We start from the raw sequence: 18004 nt of genomic DNA on the forward strand, positions 1-18004 counted from the left end.
CCTGTGTCTTTCCTTCCCATTCCTTCTGTTTGAATTTCCCATATCATAGTTTAATCTCTGAAATTTAAAAAATAGTCGCCTATAATCCTAGCTCCCTAAAAGAATTGTGTTAACTTTTCAGTGTGCTATGTTAATGTTTGTCCATAACCATATGAGTAATTGTAACCATGGCCTTCAAGTATTATCTCAGACATTTTTCACATCATTGTATTGTATTCCAAATTACATTTTAATATATTTGGAGATAATTTGAATATGGTTATAAATTTTTTTTCTAAAACATTGTCTAAATTTAACCCAATGTCATTCATTAAGTTTTTGCTCTTTGCCATTATTGTCCAGCAATGTTTCAGTAATCCCACACTAACCTAGGTCAGTTTCTGGACTCCTATGCTTTTCCCCTCATATGTTTTCCTATTTTTTCATCCAATATTTCTTTACTTTAAACATGAAATTTTTGGCATTTTTGGGTATCTGGTATAGATACTTTTCCTCTTGTTATAATTTTTCTCAAAATATTCTTCTCTTATATCCTGCAACCTTCACTTCCTGCCATATCGGCAGTTCCTTCTCTTGGTCACACTCAAAACCGAGCCAGCGTTGTAATTATCCCGCCTCTGAAATCACAAGCTCATATCCCACTGAGCCTCCCATCCTTTCCTTTTCCCTTCTCTTCTATTACAATGATTTTTGTATCATGGGGAGCATTTCCTAGTTTCTCAGATCAGTCTTTATCAGCCTGAGCAAAATAATTGATCATTTCATAATAGTGCCGTCAACATTTCACTTTTCTCACTTTGTTATCTTTCCCCCAAAGCTGTGTTGCCATTTCCAGCCCTGAAGGAACCATCTCTGCATATTCTCCGTTTCTCTTCCTCAGCTGCCTAGTGCAGCTACAGGAAATGGAGTGGCTGCTGACTGACCTCACGATGAATCGCTGTTACTGAGCCTGTAGGATTTGTGTAAGGGTGGTGGAAGACGGAGTGGGCTGATGTACACATAGCCTTGACTGCAGAAAACACAGTGCGTTCTTAAGACTACAACTTTCTTTAGTCACTGTTAAAAAATTCTAGAGCAGATTATTAGAGGCATGACCATCACCAGCTAGAAGACCACGTAGGTACACTAGGGGCAAGGTCTATAAGAACAAATGTCCTGTTTGAAAGAAATATTAGTTAAAATAGGAAAATATAGAAGGGAGGAGGGAGAAAGAGAAGGACACAAAGGAGAGAGCTGAGGATTCATATCTCCAAAAATGCCCATCTGCTGGTGTGTTCACACATTTTCTTTCCCAAGCCTGTGAGTGGTTCACAGAAACAATGATGCCAGCTGGCAGCGGAGGGGCTAATGCCAGAGAGGCTAATCAGCTTCTCAGGAAGCCAGTGGTGCTGGAAGCAGGATCCCAGCTCAACTCTGAGGGTCTGTGTGCTGAAACCTGCTCTTTGTCTGCTCCAACTTACCCTTGTGATATTTTTGCAAGCATTTCAATATTACTCTAAATACTAGAAAATATTACTCTGGCTCTGTAAATCCGTGTCCTGAATGAATGCGTGCTTTTGCTTCCCTATTTCTGATCTGCAAATCCATGAATTTACCTGCCTACCTGCCTTTTCTATAGCCCGTGACTGTCACACAGCCACCTCAGACTCCACAGCCCTGCCCCCAATGGCTCCTCCTCCGCAGGGCATGCTGTCTCAAGTGCCCCCTACATCTACCTGATGGTGGGGTCAGATGCCAGGACATGGCCCTTCCCCACAGTAGCCCCTGGCCCCCCTTCTCTGCCACTCTCCTGCCCTGAGCCACTGTGTGGCCCTTGTGCCGCCTTCCTGTCAGTTGTTGTTAAAAGGCTTATGTCATCTCTGTTCTTCCAAATGATGAAAAGCCTATCTATTTTGGGAGGAAGAACGACGTAAAGTTCAGAATCCTCAGCCTGCACAGCCCAGTGGGCGCTCTGCCCACCCCCGCCCTGTGACCCCACCTCCTGCCGCCGTGCCCTGGCTCTTCGCCACCACCCATGCCCATCTCAGACTAGCCTCTGCGCACTGCCTCCACTCACCGGACTCCTTCCCTCAGATTCAGGCCTTTGAATAACTAATAACCTCTCATTCCATTCTGTTTGTCCCTGTAGTACTTAGCGATTCTGACCTGTTTTGGAAGTCATTTACAATGTCATTGCTGCCTGTTTCCCTGCACTGGATGAATAAAGAACATGCCTACCAGATTTCTGTATAGCAAGTATCCATGTATCTACAAGAGAATAGGGCTTATACAACCCAGAGAAGACAAGCAGTGATTCTACAGCATCTTACTACGCTGATGGACAGTGACTGTAATGGGGTATGTGGTGGGGGGAGTCTAGTAAACATAATGTTGCTCATGTAATTGTAGATTAATGAAACCAAAAAAAAAAAAAGAGAGAGAGAGAACAGGGCTTATGTTGGGTGATAGAATCAGGGTCGAACACTATCAGACTAATAAATAAACAGTGCAGTTTAATAGAGACTGAAAGTAAGCCTGCCTCTGGGTCCAAAAGAGAATAGAAAAACAAGATAATGGAATGAAAATATGGTAAAAAGGATTATGAAAAGTACTTTATGTTTGTTTGAAGTCTGAGGAGATTTTTGTTTGGTTTTTCTGTTTTATTAACATCTAGGATTTGTGTGGTACATTTGTTACAATCAATGAATCAATACAGATACATCATTATTACCTAACATCCATAGTGTATTAGGGTATACTCTTTGTGCTGTATGGTTCTGTGGGTTTTGACAAATACATGTCATGGATCCTCCATCACAGTCCATGAAGCATAGTCCCACTGCCCTAAAAGACCCTGTGTGTCACCTCTTCCGCCTCTTCCCACCCCCTAACCCCACAGATGCTGGCAACTAGTGACCTTTTCGCTGTGTCTATAGTTTTGCCTTTTTCGGAATGGCACATAGTTGGATTCACATATAATAGAGTCATTTCAGATTGGCTGCTTTTTTCCATTGAGATATAATTGACATGTGACATGGTATTCGTTTTGGTGCACAACATAATGATGTGTGTATACACTGAGAAATGATTGCCACAATAAGGTAACATCCATCGTCCCACAGAGTTACACATCTTTTTCTTGTGATGAGAACTTTTAAGATAATGCTTTGCAACTGTCAAACATACAATACAGTATTTTTAACCATAGTCACCATGCCAACACGACATCCCCAGGACTTCTAACTGAAAGTCTGTACCTTTTGATCTTCACCCATTTTTGTCCACTCCTCACACCCTGCCTCTGGCACCCACTCAGATTGGCTTCTTTTCCTTAGCAGAATGCATTTAAGGTTTCTCCATGTCTCTGTGGCTTGATACCTCTTTTTTATCATTGAATAATACTCCCTTGTGTGACAGTACCACAGTTTGTTTACCCACCACCACTGAAGGACACTTTGGTTGTTTCCAGTTCTGGGCAGTTGTGAATAGGAAACACATGCGTATCAGCCACAGGACGCTGTTCATGCAGCACTGTGACTGCCGGCCCATTAGGGATGAGGAGGAGAAGCATCTGCACACTGTGGGTTCACTCTCCTCTGCAGACTTCAGACCAGCCCTTTGATACTTGTCACGGTTATTTATCAAGGAATAAATGGGTTAAATTCTGAGCCAGTGTTTCTTGATAAACTAGCACACCCAGGATAAAAGCAGCCAAGATGACTGAAGGACTCAGAGTCCTGAGGAAACAACGAAAGTGCTGCACATGCTCTGCCTGCAGAAGGGAGAGATCTCAGAGGCTCCGACGGATGTCCTCACCAGGGTCAGCGGAGTCACCAGGAAGGGGGCGGTCCCAGCCTGCAGGGCCAGGAGGAACGGAACTAGGAGCAGAGGGTAGAAGTAGCCTTGGATGGATCCCAGGTTTCGAGAGCGTGCTCAGGATCCCCACCCTGCTTGTTGTCCTCCCATCAAGGAGCAGGAGACAGTGGCCACGTGATGGTCTGCAGTGTCAGGATTCCCCATTCCTGGGAGTCCCTAAGCACACCCTAGAGGAACTTTATTCCAAAACTTTCCAGTCAAGAAATATTCTGAGTAGAAATTTTCTGAAACAATCTTGAAATTGAGCCCAGGAACCCATGTATTCTATGTCTGAAATATCACAAGATACTTTTGAAAGTACCTGAAGATGATTTTATTTTTTTAAGTTGATTTTTAAAACCCTTAAGTGAGAACACCACCTGTATTGTGGGCTGCAGCCTCCCCTGTGAGAGGCAGAAGTCCCTCTGGTGCCCCTGTGTATCGGGGAGGGTGCGCTGTGTCCTCCCGCCCCAGCTCCAGCTCCTCCTGTGACCTCCGGTGAAGTGGCCCCCAGGGCCCGGGGCCTTTCGGGGTGCCATGCAGACCCAGGCCCTTGCTTCCCTCCTGAGGCCCGAGGCCCCGTGGAGCCCAGCTGTCCCACCCTGCAGTCCCTCCTGACCTACTGAGTCACTTCTTCAGTTGACTCCCAGCCAGAGCCCAGTGCACAAAACTCCTGAGAAAGATTCCTGGTTCTTTTCTGAAACTAAGCTGCCCAGGGCCTCAACTGATGGCTGATCCTCCCTTCATTTTCTGAGACCCAAATCATCCAGTATTTCCCCTGACTGATACTCCTAAATTCATGCTCCGTTATTTTTACAGAAACAGAAACTCAGGTAGAAAAACAGCTACAGGCCTATAGATGGACGTCTGCACTTGAAGATGCCAGCCCCCCACACCTTGTTTTCTGATGCCCAGTGAGATCTCACAAGACGGAAGCCCTGGATCAGGAGGGCGATGTCCCTGTGAAGAGCAGAGCCCCGCACACAGCACAGCTCTGTGAACCCGGCCGGGGCCCCTCGTGCAAGAGTCATAAAGGCAATTTTGACTCAAACCTGTATTTCTTTTGGCTTCAGGGGAGAACTATATAAACTTTAACTTGGCTTTGCAGGTTAGGAAAGTACATGTCACGGCAAGCCTCCATTTAGAGTCATTCTTTATGCTTGACACCCTCTCTGAGCGTAGTACATAGAAACAAGTCAGACTCATAATGCAATCAGTTTAATTAATTTCTACATACTAACACAATATCAAACATCGGCAGAGGCACCATCTTCTGCTTCATATCCTGTTAACATGAATGCATTACAGTGTGGCCCTCTAGTCTCTTGGCAAAGCACCATTACATCATTTCATGCTCTGAAATCCTTTACTTGTTCAGTCTGTTGTGCCAGAATAATTGAGAGAGAAAAACACTGTAAACACAAAGCTGAGCTGGTGTTAATACAGAGTTACTGGCCATTTTCATCCTGTACCACTCCTGTATTTTCTTGAAATTACCCGGAATGGTAGTTTAAAGAGCCTGAGGAAAAGTCACTATGTGAGGGACTTTTGAGGAGACAGAGGGAATTCCAGCATTTGCCTGGCAGGTGACAAGTCAAATCAGGAATGGGGGTGTTGCATGTGGAAGGAGTGAGGGAAGATCGGGGACATTGGAACCATTCAGTTTGATATGTTTTATTTGGCCACAATTCCAGAACAATGACAAATGCTGGGACACAGAGGGGGAAGAGGCTGGGCCTGCCTGGGGAACGTACTGGTTTGTTCAGGAATCCCACCACAAGGTGGGTAAATGCCCAACACCTGAAGAGCAAAGACGTGCTGTTAGCAGAGATAGTGCTGGGGTTTATTTCATGGAGAAGTCACATTGGAAGATTCTGGGAAGTCCTTCCAAGCTCAGCAGATGGAAGTTTAAGAGGGCATGATGTTTGGGGAGCCATCAGATAGTTAGAACACAGCAAAATTCCCTGAAGCAGTGGCTTTAGCGACCAATCCTCTCACTATCAGCTATGAAGACACCTCACCAAACCGTAACACTGAAGCTCAATCTAGCCCTCACACTCACATCACACCCGGACCCTAACTCTCACCATAACCCTATCCTCCCCTTACTGAATGCATAATCCTAACCCTAGCCCTGTCCACTGGATCTGAACCCACACCATCAGCATCGATGTCACCCATGCCTCACATTATCCCGAAGCTCAATTTCACCCTCAGACTCACTTCAGAGCAGGATCCTAACTCTAACTGTAACTCTATCTTCCCCATACCCTTAATGAAGACCTAACCCTAACCCTAGCCCTGGCCCCTGGACCAGACTCCTCACCATCACCATGGACATCAACCATGCCTCCCCATAAGCATAAACCTCAATCTAATGCTCACCCTCACACCAGAGCTGGTCTCTCTCTCTATCTGTAACACTATCATCCCAGTACACCTTTCCAGAAACCCAACCTTAACCCTAGCCATGGCCCGTGGGCAAGACCCTTCAAGATCACTATTGATATAACCCATGCCTCACCATAAACCTGAAGCTCAATCTAGCCCTCACCCTCACATCAGAGCCAGATGTTAAATCTAACCATAACCCTATCCTCCACATACACCATACCAAACACCTAATCCTAAACCTAGCTCTAGCCCCTGGACCTGACAACTCACCATCATTCATGAAGACAATGATGCCTAACCATAACACTGAACCCCAATCTAGCCTCACACTCACATCACAACCAGACCCTAACTCTCACCATAACCTTATCCTCCCCATACAGGATACTGAACATGTCACCCTAACGTTAGCCCTGGCCACTGGATGTCAACGCACACAGTCTGCATGAATGTCACCCACAACTCCCAGAAACCATGAAGCTCAATCTCGCCTTCAGCCTCACTTCAGAGCCCGATCCTAACTCTAACTGTAATGCTATCTTCCCCATACCCCTTATCAAACACTTAACCTAAACCCTAGCCCTCACCCCTGTACCAGACACCTCACCATCACCATTGACATCAACCATGCCTCACTGTAAATGTGAACCTCAATCCAACCCTCGCCCTCACATCGCAGCCAGACCTTAACTCTATCGATAACCCTACCCTCCCTGCACACCTTTCCTGAAACCTGACCTTAACCTGATCCCTGGCCCATGGGCATGAACCCCCAACATCACTGTCGACATCACCCATGCCTCACCATAAACCTGAGCTCAGTCTAGCTCTAGCCTTCACATTACAGCCAAACCCTAACTCTAACCACAGCCCTATCTTCCCTATGCACCTCTCCTGAAACCTAACCCTAACCCTAGTCCTTGCCCATTGGAATGACCCCTCACTGTCACTTTTGACATTACCCATGCCTCACCATAAACCTGAAGATCAATCTCGCCCTTGCCCTCACATCAGAGCTGGATGCTTAATCTAACCATAACCATATCCTCCATGTACACCTTACTGAAGACCTAATCCTAACCCAGCTCTGGCCCCTGTACCTGAACACTCATCATCACCATCGATGTCACCCCCGCTTCACCGTAACCCTGAAGTTCCATCTTGCCTTCACATTAGAGCCGGCCCCTAACTCTAACCATAGCCATATCCTCCCCGTACACCTTACAGAACACCTACTCTCACAGTAATGAAAGGAAAGGAGCGACACACAGCAGCAACTCACCGGAGAATTCCACTTTATTAGGGAAAGGTGCTGGGTTATATAGGAAGGGGCATGGGGTGATTGTGGTGTCACTTCTACGGGGCTGGTAGCTATTGGCTAGGTGCTGGGATTAGGGGGGCGAGGGGTGATTGGGCTTCAGGTGGCGCCGTCGGGAACTGAGGACCCGGAAGAGAAGCAGGAGGTTCGCCATCTTATGGGTGGGGGCCCTTCATTCCCCCCTTTCTCCTCTATGGGGTTGTGGACGTTGCTTTCTCTCTGACTGCTTCCTGCTGAACGGGGGCGGAGAAGGGAGTGAGGGCTTGAGAACTGGGAGGAAAGGGTTGATAGGACTCCCCACAGTAAGGACGAGTAGATGTGGACTTCTTCAGGTTGGAAATCAGGGAAGGTTCCCTGTAACCATAGGTTGAGGACTTGTTGATTCTAATGGTGCCAAGAGGATACGGGTGCCAGAAGCCAGGCGTCTGTGGCCATTGTTTCCAGGAACAGTTTCCAGAGGAGAGAGGGGTCCATCTCAGCGTGTGGTGAGGAGGTTACGTGAGGGTGAGGGATCTTCTATGGCTAAAAGCTGGTAGTTCCTGAGTAAAAGCTGGTTGAAAGTTTGATTAGAGATTTTACCAACTTGGGATTTGATAAACTTTACAAGGCAAGAAGAGACAGACGAGGAGAATGATTATTATAGGGCCTGCAATGGGCCACAGCCAGGTGGGGAAGGGGTTTGTTAGTATTGAAGAGAATGGGTTGGAGGAGTAATACTGTGGGTACCGGGAGTTACCCATGTAGTGAATGGCGCAAGACCAGTAGGGACATCTCTGTAGGTGTCTGGACATCGCCTGCAAGAGGCTTGTTTTTGGTCATAGAGGAAGCAGAGGTAGGGAGAATAAAGGTAGCTGCTAGTGAACACTTCGGTGGAGGGAGGAAAGTGGAGGTATAAAGGCTCGGAGCAGCCTTTCAGAGGGCAGTCTGATGTGGCAATGAGGGCAGTAACTTTTGTTTGATGCTGTGTGTAAGTCTGTCTGACTTTGAATCGCCATACAAAGGAGGCTGGGGTGGCAGGGAAGACAATAGGAATGAGGAAAAAAAGCGAGAGAGAGCGAGGGAGCAGTAAAGGAGGAAAAAGTCATGATTCGGGTATGGATGGCAAAGGGGGTGAACGGGATTTTGGAGGAAAGAGGACAGTAAGGTCAGGAGTCTGGAGGGAGGGAGAGTCTGTAAACTTTTGTAGGTTAAGAGATCCTTTAGGTGATGTGGGGACAGAATGGTAAGGGGCGCCCCGAATGTCAGTTTATGAGCTTCTTTCTGCAAGAGCTGTCCAGCAGCTAATGCCCGTAGGCAGGGGGCCCATCCCCGAACTGTGGGTTCTAATTGCTTGGAAAGATAAGCTACCGGGGCAAAGGATGGGCCATAATATTGGCCTAGGACTCCTAGAGCTTGACTGGACCTCTCATGAATGTATAATGAGAAGGGCTTCCACAAATCAGGAAGATGGAGAGCTGGGGCTTCCACAAGGGCTCCACGGAGCTTAATGAAGGAGTGTCGGGGTGAGGAGGATAATGGTTCTTCAGGGGGGCCTTTGCTGAGGTCGTATAGGGGTCTTGCCAACAGGGAGAATTTAGAGATCCACGCTCTAAAATACCCAGCCAGGCCTAGAAAGGAAAGGATTTCTGTCTTGGTTTTGGGAACGGGCAGGTCAGAGAGGAGCCGTTTTCTGTCTAAGGTAATGGACTTTCTTTGTTGAGATAGAAGGAATCCGAGGTAAGTGACAGAAGGGGAAGAGATTTGAGCTTTGACGGGGGATACCCGGTAACCTCTGGAAGCTAGAAGGTTAAGTAGGGAGGCAGTGTCAAGTTGAGACTGTTCCCACGAGGGACTGCAGAGTAGAAGATCGTCCACATATTGTAATAAGGTGGACTCGGAAGCCTTGTGGCAAAACTGTCCAAGTGAGTTATTCAGAATGTCTTGTGTATGGGTCCATCCAGGTGAGGGCGAAAAAATCTTGGGAGGAGGGGTCCAGAGGGATAGAAAAAAATGCGTCCTTGAGATCTAGGACTGAGAAGTGGGAGGCCGAGGCAGGGATCTGCGATAAAAGGGTGTATGGATTTGGGACTAAGGGATGGATAGGGACAATGGCCATGTTAATGAGGCGAAGGTCTTGGACAAGGCGGAAAGATCTGTTGGTTTTTTTAACAGCTCATATGGGGTATTAAACGGGGAGTGACTGGGTCTGAGGTAATTTTTGTTTAAAAGATCTTGAATGATGGGTTGGAGGCCTATGAGGGCTGAAGTGGTTAGGGGGTATTGGGCCTGACAGATATACTGAGAGGGGTCACATAATTTGATAGAGGCAGGAGGACATAGAGCCATGGAGGGGCTTGTAATGTCCCAAACTTTTGGATTTACAGGGTGTATGAGGGCGGAACTGGAGCTTTCATTGGGTAGAGGGGGGTCGTCGGCTATGAGGGCCATCAGAAAGGGGGTACTGGGGGCTGTGGGAGTGGATATAGTTATGGAAACATGGAGGAGAGAAAGGATGTCTCATCCTAGTAAGGGTTGGGACACTGGGGCATAACCAGGAAGGAGTGGGAGAAAGGTATGGGATTGTCTTGGATTGTGCATAAAAGGGGTGGGGGTTTAATGGGAAAATCTGCTTACCTCCTACCCCGACTATAGGAGTAATGGCAGGCGTGGTAGGGCCCTGGTATTCCCGCAAGACTGAGAAGGTGGCTCCTGTGTCTAGGAGGAAGGACATGGGGCAACCATCTACTATTAAGGTAACCCTGGGCTCCTGTTTGGTGATGGAAATGGTCGGGCGAGAAGCCCCCAGGCCCCGTCAATCTTCTTCTGCCAGCCCCACTACGGCAGGCTTAGGATGGGGGTTGTTCGTCCAGCCTCCCCTTCGGGTGGTTGGGCAATCAGACCCCCAGTGGCCCTTTTTGTGGCATCTGGGGCATGGGGTGGTAGGAGATCTGGGGGAGGGGCACGCACTTGACCAATGTCCCTCTTTTCCGCACTTGAAACAAGCTCCTGGGGGGGGGCTTGTTTGTAGAAGGGCGCCCAGGTTGTGGTTTTATCAGCTGGGCCAACATTTGGAAATTCGCCTGATCAGCCTTTTGTTTACGGCGTTCTTTCTCCTCCTTCCGGTTATGGAAGACTTTAAAGGCCACTGTTAGGATCTCAGTCTGTGGGGTAGCGGGGCCCTGTTCTAACTTTTTGAGTTTAGCTTTAATGTCGGGGTAGCTTTGAGCTAGGAAGTATGTCATAAGGACATGTCTCCCGTCAGGCGTTTCTGGGTCTAGGCTGGAATACTGTAATAGGGCTTGAGGGAGTCTGTCTAAGAACTTGGAGGGAGTCTCCTCCCTCCTTTGAATTATGTCTTGGAGCTTTTGAAAATTGACTACTTTACGAGCTGCCTTTTTCAGACCTGCTATTAAGCAGGAGGCAAAAATATCTCGAGAGCGGAGACCCACGGCGGTGTTATAATCCCAGTGTGGGTCTTGTTCGGGGACAGCGGTGGGGCCAGGGGGATAAGTGGGGTCAGTCCTGTGGGTTTCGGTGGCGTGTGTTTGGGCGAAGTCCCAAACTCGTCTGCGCTCTTCAGGAAGGAGGGTATTGGCCAGGAGCATGAAAATGTCATGATGTGTGAGGCTGTATGACTGGAGGGTCCATTGAAACTCCTTGATATATGTCATGGGATCAGTGGAAAAGGAACCTAGGCGTTTTTCCAGTTGGGCTAAATCTCCTAAGGAGAAAGGGACGTGAACGCGCACGATGCCTTTGGATCCTGCTACCTCTTGGAGGGGGGCGATAATTTTGGGAGGCCCTCGGGACTGAGTCTGAGGAGGACTGAAGGGTTCTGGCTCAGTCTCTGGGGGAGAAACAGGTGATGGGGGCAAAGACAGAGGAGGCTCCTGGAAATTAGTTGGAGGGGAGCTGAAAGGCTCAGGCTTGAACTGCAAGGGGGGCTGAGGTGGGGGAGGAGATGGTGGTGGCTGACCTTTCCACAAATTACACTTTCCTTTCTCCCTCTACCCCACTTTGCTTTATTTTTCTTCATAACACCAGTCCCAAATGAAATGTGATTTAGTGGCTGGTTAGTATATAATATGTCCCCCAACTAGAATATAAGCTCCCCAAGAGCAGGTACTCTGGTCGCTGGTGCGTCCCTGGTATCTAAAACACTGCCTGGTCCACAGCAGATGCTCAAAAACTACTTGTTTGAGTATAATATGTGTCTCAGTGTAAACAGAAAGGAAATGCTTATTAAGTTTTATTACAGAGCCTTTTAAAATCTATCTAAAACATATCTGGACAGAAAGATAGAAAAGCATTTTAGATAAAAAACATTTTAGATAAAATTTTAGTGAAAGAGTCTAGTGAAGGAGATAGGAAAACTTCATAAATTGAACCTGTTACTAATCCTTTCAATAATAAAGGAATGTTCCAAGAAATTATGGAGGTTTATCATTACTTTTATTTTTATTATGTATATTATTATATTAAAGAGTTGGGCCATTCTTTCCTGCCCAGAGCTCATTCCTTTGTTTTATATAATATAAAAAAACCTCGGGGGGACATCAGGTGAGAAATTGGGGATCAACAGAGGTGAGGCTTAGAACCTCACCCCCCCTGTTCTGAGAGAAATCTTCTGCATACGTGGATGTTTTATTGCCCTGGTCTAGCTTGGATTAACACATAGTCTACAGGCACACACCTGATCATCTACATGTGCTCTCTTACAACACTAAACTATGTTTTCTACCTTTATCTTGTATCTACCTACCACTTCAGCATTTTATTAAAAATAATAATAATAAAGAGAGAAATGTGGTATCCACATATAAATCAAGTATAAAAACCAAATGAGTATTCATATTTGAACTGACTGTTTATAGTTCATAATGCATGAGCAAAACCGAAAGTTTCTGTGATGACTGCCCTTGTACTGTTCACTATGTAACTTATTCATTATGTAAGAATTTGTTCTACATGTAAAAACTTGTTTGTTATGCCTCAGAAGATTGGAGACTGACAAAAATTAGGCTTCGGGTGGAATAATGATTGTGCATTGAGCATTGACTCCCCTATACAGAATTTTATTGTCGTTAACAACCATTTGATCAATAAATATGAGAGATGCTCTCACAAAAAAAAAAAAAAAAAAAAAAAAAAAAAAGAAGGACAGACTTCCAATGGTAAAATAAATTAGTAACCGGGATGTAATGTATAGCATAAGGAATATAGTCAAGATATTGTAACAGCCTGGTAGGGTGATAGCTGGAACCTAGAATTATGTATATAAATGTTCTACCACTGTGTTGTACACTTGAAACTCATGTAATGTAATACTGTGTGTCAACTACCCTTCAATAAAAAATAATTATTTAAAAAAAAAAAAAAAAAAAAAACCTCACTGCAGCTTCAGATACTTGATAATAGCTCTTGCTAATTGCACTGTCCCTGCCACAGTTGTCTACAGTGAGCTTGAGTCAAATAAAGTGGCTTTTTTGCAAGTTGGAAGTCTAAATGCAATCAAAGCCTCATTGCTGGACAAGACTCAGCTCCGGTACCTGCCAACTATGTGACACTCAGCTCATCATCTGTCTCCCCAAAGGGTCATTAGCTCTCATTTCTAACCCTTACCTGTTTGCTACTTCCTCTGCCTGGAATCCTTCTGCTGCCCCACTGCTGGCCTGGCCTCCTCCTCCTGTACCTTCTAGTCAAGGCTGTCCTGACACCCACCCCATGCATGTCCCAAAGCTCAGGAACTCTTCCCATCCTAGTATTCCTCACAGCACACAGTTTCTGCTTCTCTTCCTCCTCCACGGAGCGGTACTGTGCGGCCGAGGTCAGTGCTGCCTTAGGTTGTGAGCTCAAGACTTGCCCTCTGCCAGCCATGAAGATGGAGAGTAAGACTAAATCAGGCCTATGCCAGCTTTTTAAATGACCTCATTTGGCTCACCACCACACCCCACAGGGTTGGTATGAGGATTAATTCGCTGAAAACGACATGCGGTTTGGCTGAAGACCCTGTGATGTTGTCTGCTCATTAGCAGACATTGCATATTTTTAAGGCCATGTGATTAGTTGTTTGTTTAATCTATGATACAGGAGGTGGGAGGTTGCCGAACAAGCAGATTAGAGGCATGAGATTTGCCTTTGTATTCCCTGAGTGTTTTTTGAAACACAGTTTCTCAGTGAGTGTAAGCTCCTTCACATCGCCCTGGCTCAGGTTCTTGCAGGCTGGCATGCCATCCTTCTGTGCCCCTTCTGCCACTTCCACTGGCCAAGCTGGCTCTGCATGGGCTACCCTCACCTGGCCGAGCAGGTGAGGGTGCCTGGGCTGCCCAGGTTGCACTGCCTGATTTTTCTAGCATTTATTTTTCCTTTTCAACCTGACCTCAAGCATTTTGATGTGTATGGTTTTGTCTAACCAAAGACATTCTTAATAACTATTATTAGACAATTCATTTGATAAGACACTGACTTTTCTATCAGAGACGAGCCTGACAAGAAATTTCACCTTTTACCTTCAGTAATTCTTACGGCTGCTTTTTCCATTGCCAACATAATGGAATAAGCTTCCTAAAATGAGATATGATAGTAGAACTGATAAATGGGAGATCTAGTCATTATTTGAAGAAAATTGCATTTTAATCTCTAAATATGTAAAACTAGCAAGGATTTCAGCTCAGTTTTGATGGCTTATCTTCATCTGCTGATCAACTTAGAAGGGTTGTTTTCTCTCTATGAATTTCAGGGACTTTTAGAGGGGACGTGACACTGAAATGATTGGAAGTTCTTATAACTTGCATCTGCACAGCCTCCATAAATTTGGAGCTCCACCAAGCTGCACGCCTGGGCTCACCTGTTGAAGATCAGGGCACTCACAATATGAAGGGCTGTAGGCTTTTCACTTTCATATTAGGCGAGAGGAAGTACAGCCCTTGAAACTGGAGAGGGCCCAGACCCCAAGCATAGTGGTAGCTACTCCAGTACATGCCTCCTGATGAGAATGGACAATGTAGGGTCGGAGCTGATGCTAGAGCCCATCAGGTGCCAGTATCCTTGGTCCCACTCAGCATCCTCCTTGGGTATGAATGAATTTTGAATTAGGCCTACCTCTTAGGTGTCCAGCTGAATAGGAGCTGATTCCCCTTTTAACCCATAAGCCCTGGGGCATTGACTGGAACCCATTGGGGGATTTTGTGTCTTAGGATCATGTAAATATTCTGGAAAAGCACAGACCCAAGGATTGCTGAGGACAGTAATAGCAGGTGGTTACATATCATAACTAAGAACCACTTTACATATTTTTTGTTTAGTAACTGTAGCAACTTTAGCTATAGGTGATAGGTATTTTACAGAGGAGGAAACCCAGGTTAAGGAGATTAGGCAGCCTGCTTTAGGGCACTCAGCTTTTCTGTGGCTGGGCCTGAATCTGAAGCTAGATAGTCAATTACCAAGTCATTGCTCTTAACCATGACACCCTACTCTGCTTTTCCAGATCTTGCCCCACCAGACCTGCTAGCATTTACCTGAAACCCTGCAGCAGGATGCCAGTTCACCCTTCAAGGTATATTATGGAGAGATGAGAAGCACAGGTCTTCATTAGAGTAAAAAAGTTCCTTTGGCCCTCTTCCCTGGAGCCTGAACCCTTGCCAAGGCAGCTCTCCACCCTCAAACCTATTCAAAAGCTCTTCCAGACACCTCGTATTACTACAGGCAGGAAACAACCATTTGTCTTCAGCAGATTCTCCAGGCTTCTCTGGAAAGATGCAGACATCCCATAAAATAAAGAATGAAATGACAGACTAAGTGTGGGCTTAATGGTAGGTCAGAGCATATGGTTAGGTTCCAAGGTGGGGTAAAGTATTTTACTATCCCAAGGTCTCCAGAGGTTATTTGTTGGGCTCTAAATTGGTTTGATGAGGTATAGGGATTTCTCTCTCTTCGGTCCTTTAGACAAAGACCACAGAAATTTAAAGAGAACCACAGGCAGCATTAGAACAGGGTGAATGCCTTTCAGATCAGCTGAGGGAAAAAAGCAAGGAGGGATGTCAGGAAAGGTCAGAGCCTGGGCCAGTGTCGGGAAAGTAGAGTGACCAGCAGAGAGGTCCTGGATGGCCTGGGAGAGAGTAAAGCCACCAGCCTCTGGGGAGGGAGAATTCAAGAGGAAAATTGAGAACACTGAGGGTAATTCTCCCTTGCTATAGGCTTTTACCTGGGGCCATGTTTTGAGGATGGTAGTAAGATATCTTTGGACAGAGAGAACATTAAAGTACTATGTGGTGATTATACATCTATTTTCTTAAGGATGCTATTGATCTGTAAACTTCTGCCCAGTCCCCAGAAACCTCCAAAATGTTCTCCAAATTCCAATGTTTCAGCATGTAGATGACATCTCTCAAACTGCCTCATATGAGCAAAGCAGTAAAAAACCCTTTTCAGATAACATGGCTTGTCTTTCAGATGATTGTCTTGGAAATACGATCCCCATAACCATTTGTGGTTTTCATTGTCTCATTTTGCCAACACACATACATGAAGTGCCCACGTGTGCCAGGCTAACATTGTCACTGGGGATATAAGGTGAACTTAGAGATGGGTAGTTCAGATATGTCTATAGCATCTAACCAAGGTTCTAATATGCAAATGGTTTTCTTCCAAAATGGGAGCAGGTGTCCAAAGAGGAGAAGCCCACCATTCCCACTGTTGTAACTGTTGAGACTACCACCATCTTGGGGAAGCCCTTTCAAGTGCCTTTTTCCCTATGCCATCAAATCTGGATTTGGGTAACCAGACTGAGGAGCCTCCCTAAAGGCACTTGCCTATTTTGACCAATAGACACAATGATCAGAGTTGCTCCAAGCAGAGGCCTGGAAAGATCTAAGAAGGAAGTAAAGACTAGAGAGGAGGGACATCAACCCACTGCATGATGGTGGCAAATTTGCTTGCAGAGGACACAGGAAGCATCCTGAGCAACAAAGTCAGTCACTGTGCAGAAACTGAAGTCTAGAGAAATGACTGACTGCGCCCCACTTGTGGCAAAGTATGGACAAGACGCTTGTCTCTGTTGCTCCCTCTGCCACATTTTGCTGCTCGAAACAAAAACAAACAAACAAAATACAACAACAAACATGTGGGCGGTTTCTCCACGTGTCCTTTCTCCCCGCTGTCATTGCCCTCACTATGGCTGTTTGTAAGTCCCGGGAGAGAAAATCCTGGGGCAAAATACCTCTAAAAACCAAAATTAGTCAAAGAGAGAACTTAAGTTTAAAACCCGTTTATTACTTACAAACTGCAATCCAGGGCCGTCTCTCTCTGCTCCAGAAGAAGCCAGCAAGCAAAACCAGCCCCCTCCCCTTAACCTCTCAGGTTCAGACACACCCTCAGTTGCCCAGGTAAGTACCCACTGACATGGTGATGAACTTCTCTCCACCCCTGAGGATATGCAAATGCACTAAAACCAGGCTTTTAAAGAGATATTCTGGAAATGCTACAATTTTACCCACACTGTTGCATTTTGACCTCTGTGGCTTATCACTGCCCTCAGAACCCCTCTCTTCACACCAAGGATAGGGCCCTTTGCTTTTTTCTATTCTAGGAAAAGGAGAAACTACTAAGTATAACCAACCCACTTTTTTGCAGACTCAGTGTCTCCACTAGCATAAATGTAGTAGGTCCTGGCCTCCCTCTTTGAGGCTCCCTTCTTCTCCAGGCTACTGATGCCAGGGCTCTTGTTCATGAAGCTGAAGAATGAGCTTCACAAACACTCAAGATAGGAGAGCAAGGTACAGACTTTTATTTAAAAATAAAGTGAGAGAATAGAGCTCCTGGCTCACACCAGGAGGGGACAAGAGAGCCCGTAGTGGTGCATTGTCTAGGGGGTTTTATAGGCAGTTGAGGATTTTTTGAGAACATGAAAAAGACTTGGGGGTGTGGACTTGCCTCACCTGCCCTGTCCTCAAGGTGGGCTGGGTCATAGTCTGATTGCCAGGGCTGACAGCAGAGTCACTGGTTAATGCTGATACCCTTGCAGAACACTCAAACATTCCAGGCCAAGTTGCTCCTGGCCTTTTGACCTTTAACTGATCTCACTGAAGATGTCTATATTCTTAGGTATCTTTCCCTAGAGAATTGGTGTGACCTTGACTTTGCATAATGCTTAATAGAGTTTCAATGGGGACTTCTTTGCCCGTTGTTACATTGCTTTGACTAATATTCCACCCTGCTTTTCCCAGAGGCCCTCACCCTGCTCTGACTACACCCACCATTCCTGTCTCAATACTGGGGGAGTGGGGATATCTCTGTCAGCGGCCTCATTAGTGTGCAACTTTTCATTGCGCCTCCAGTGTTCAGGCAATCCATACCTTTATCCTACATTCCTCCACAGACCCCATTCACTTAGCTGCCCGTCCCTCTTGGACCGGTGAACTCATGTTTTGATCATAGCACACCCCAAGCTTCAGTGAGTAACAAGACTTTAATAAACATTTG

This window comes from Manis pentadactyla, chromosome 7 (assembly GCF_030020395.1).
Source record: "Manis pentadactyla isolate mManPen7 chromosome 7, mManPen7.hap1, whole genome shotgun sequence".
NCBI lineage: Eukaryota > Metazoa > Chordata > Mammalia > Pholidota > Manidae > Manis > Manis pentadactyla.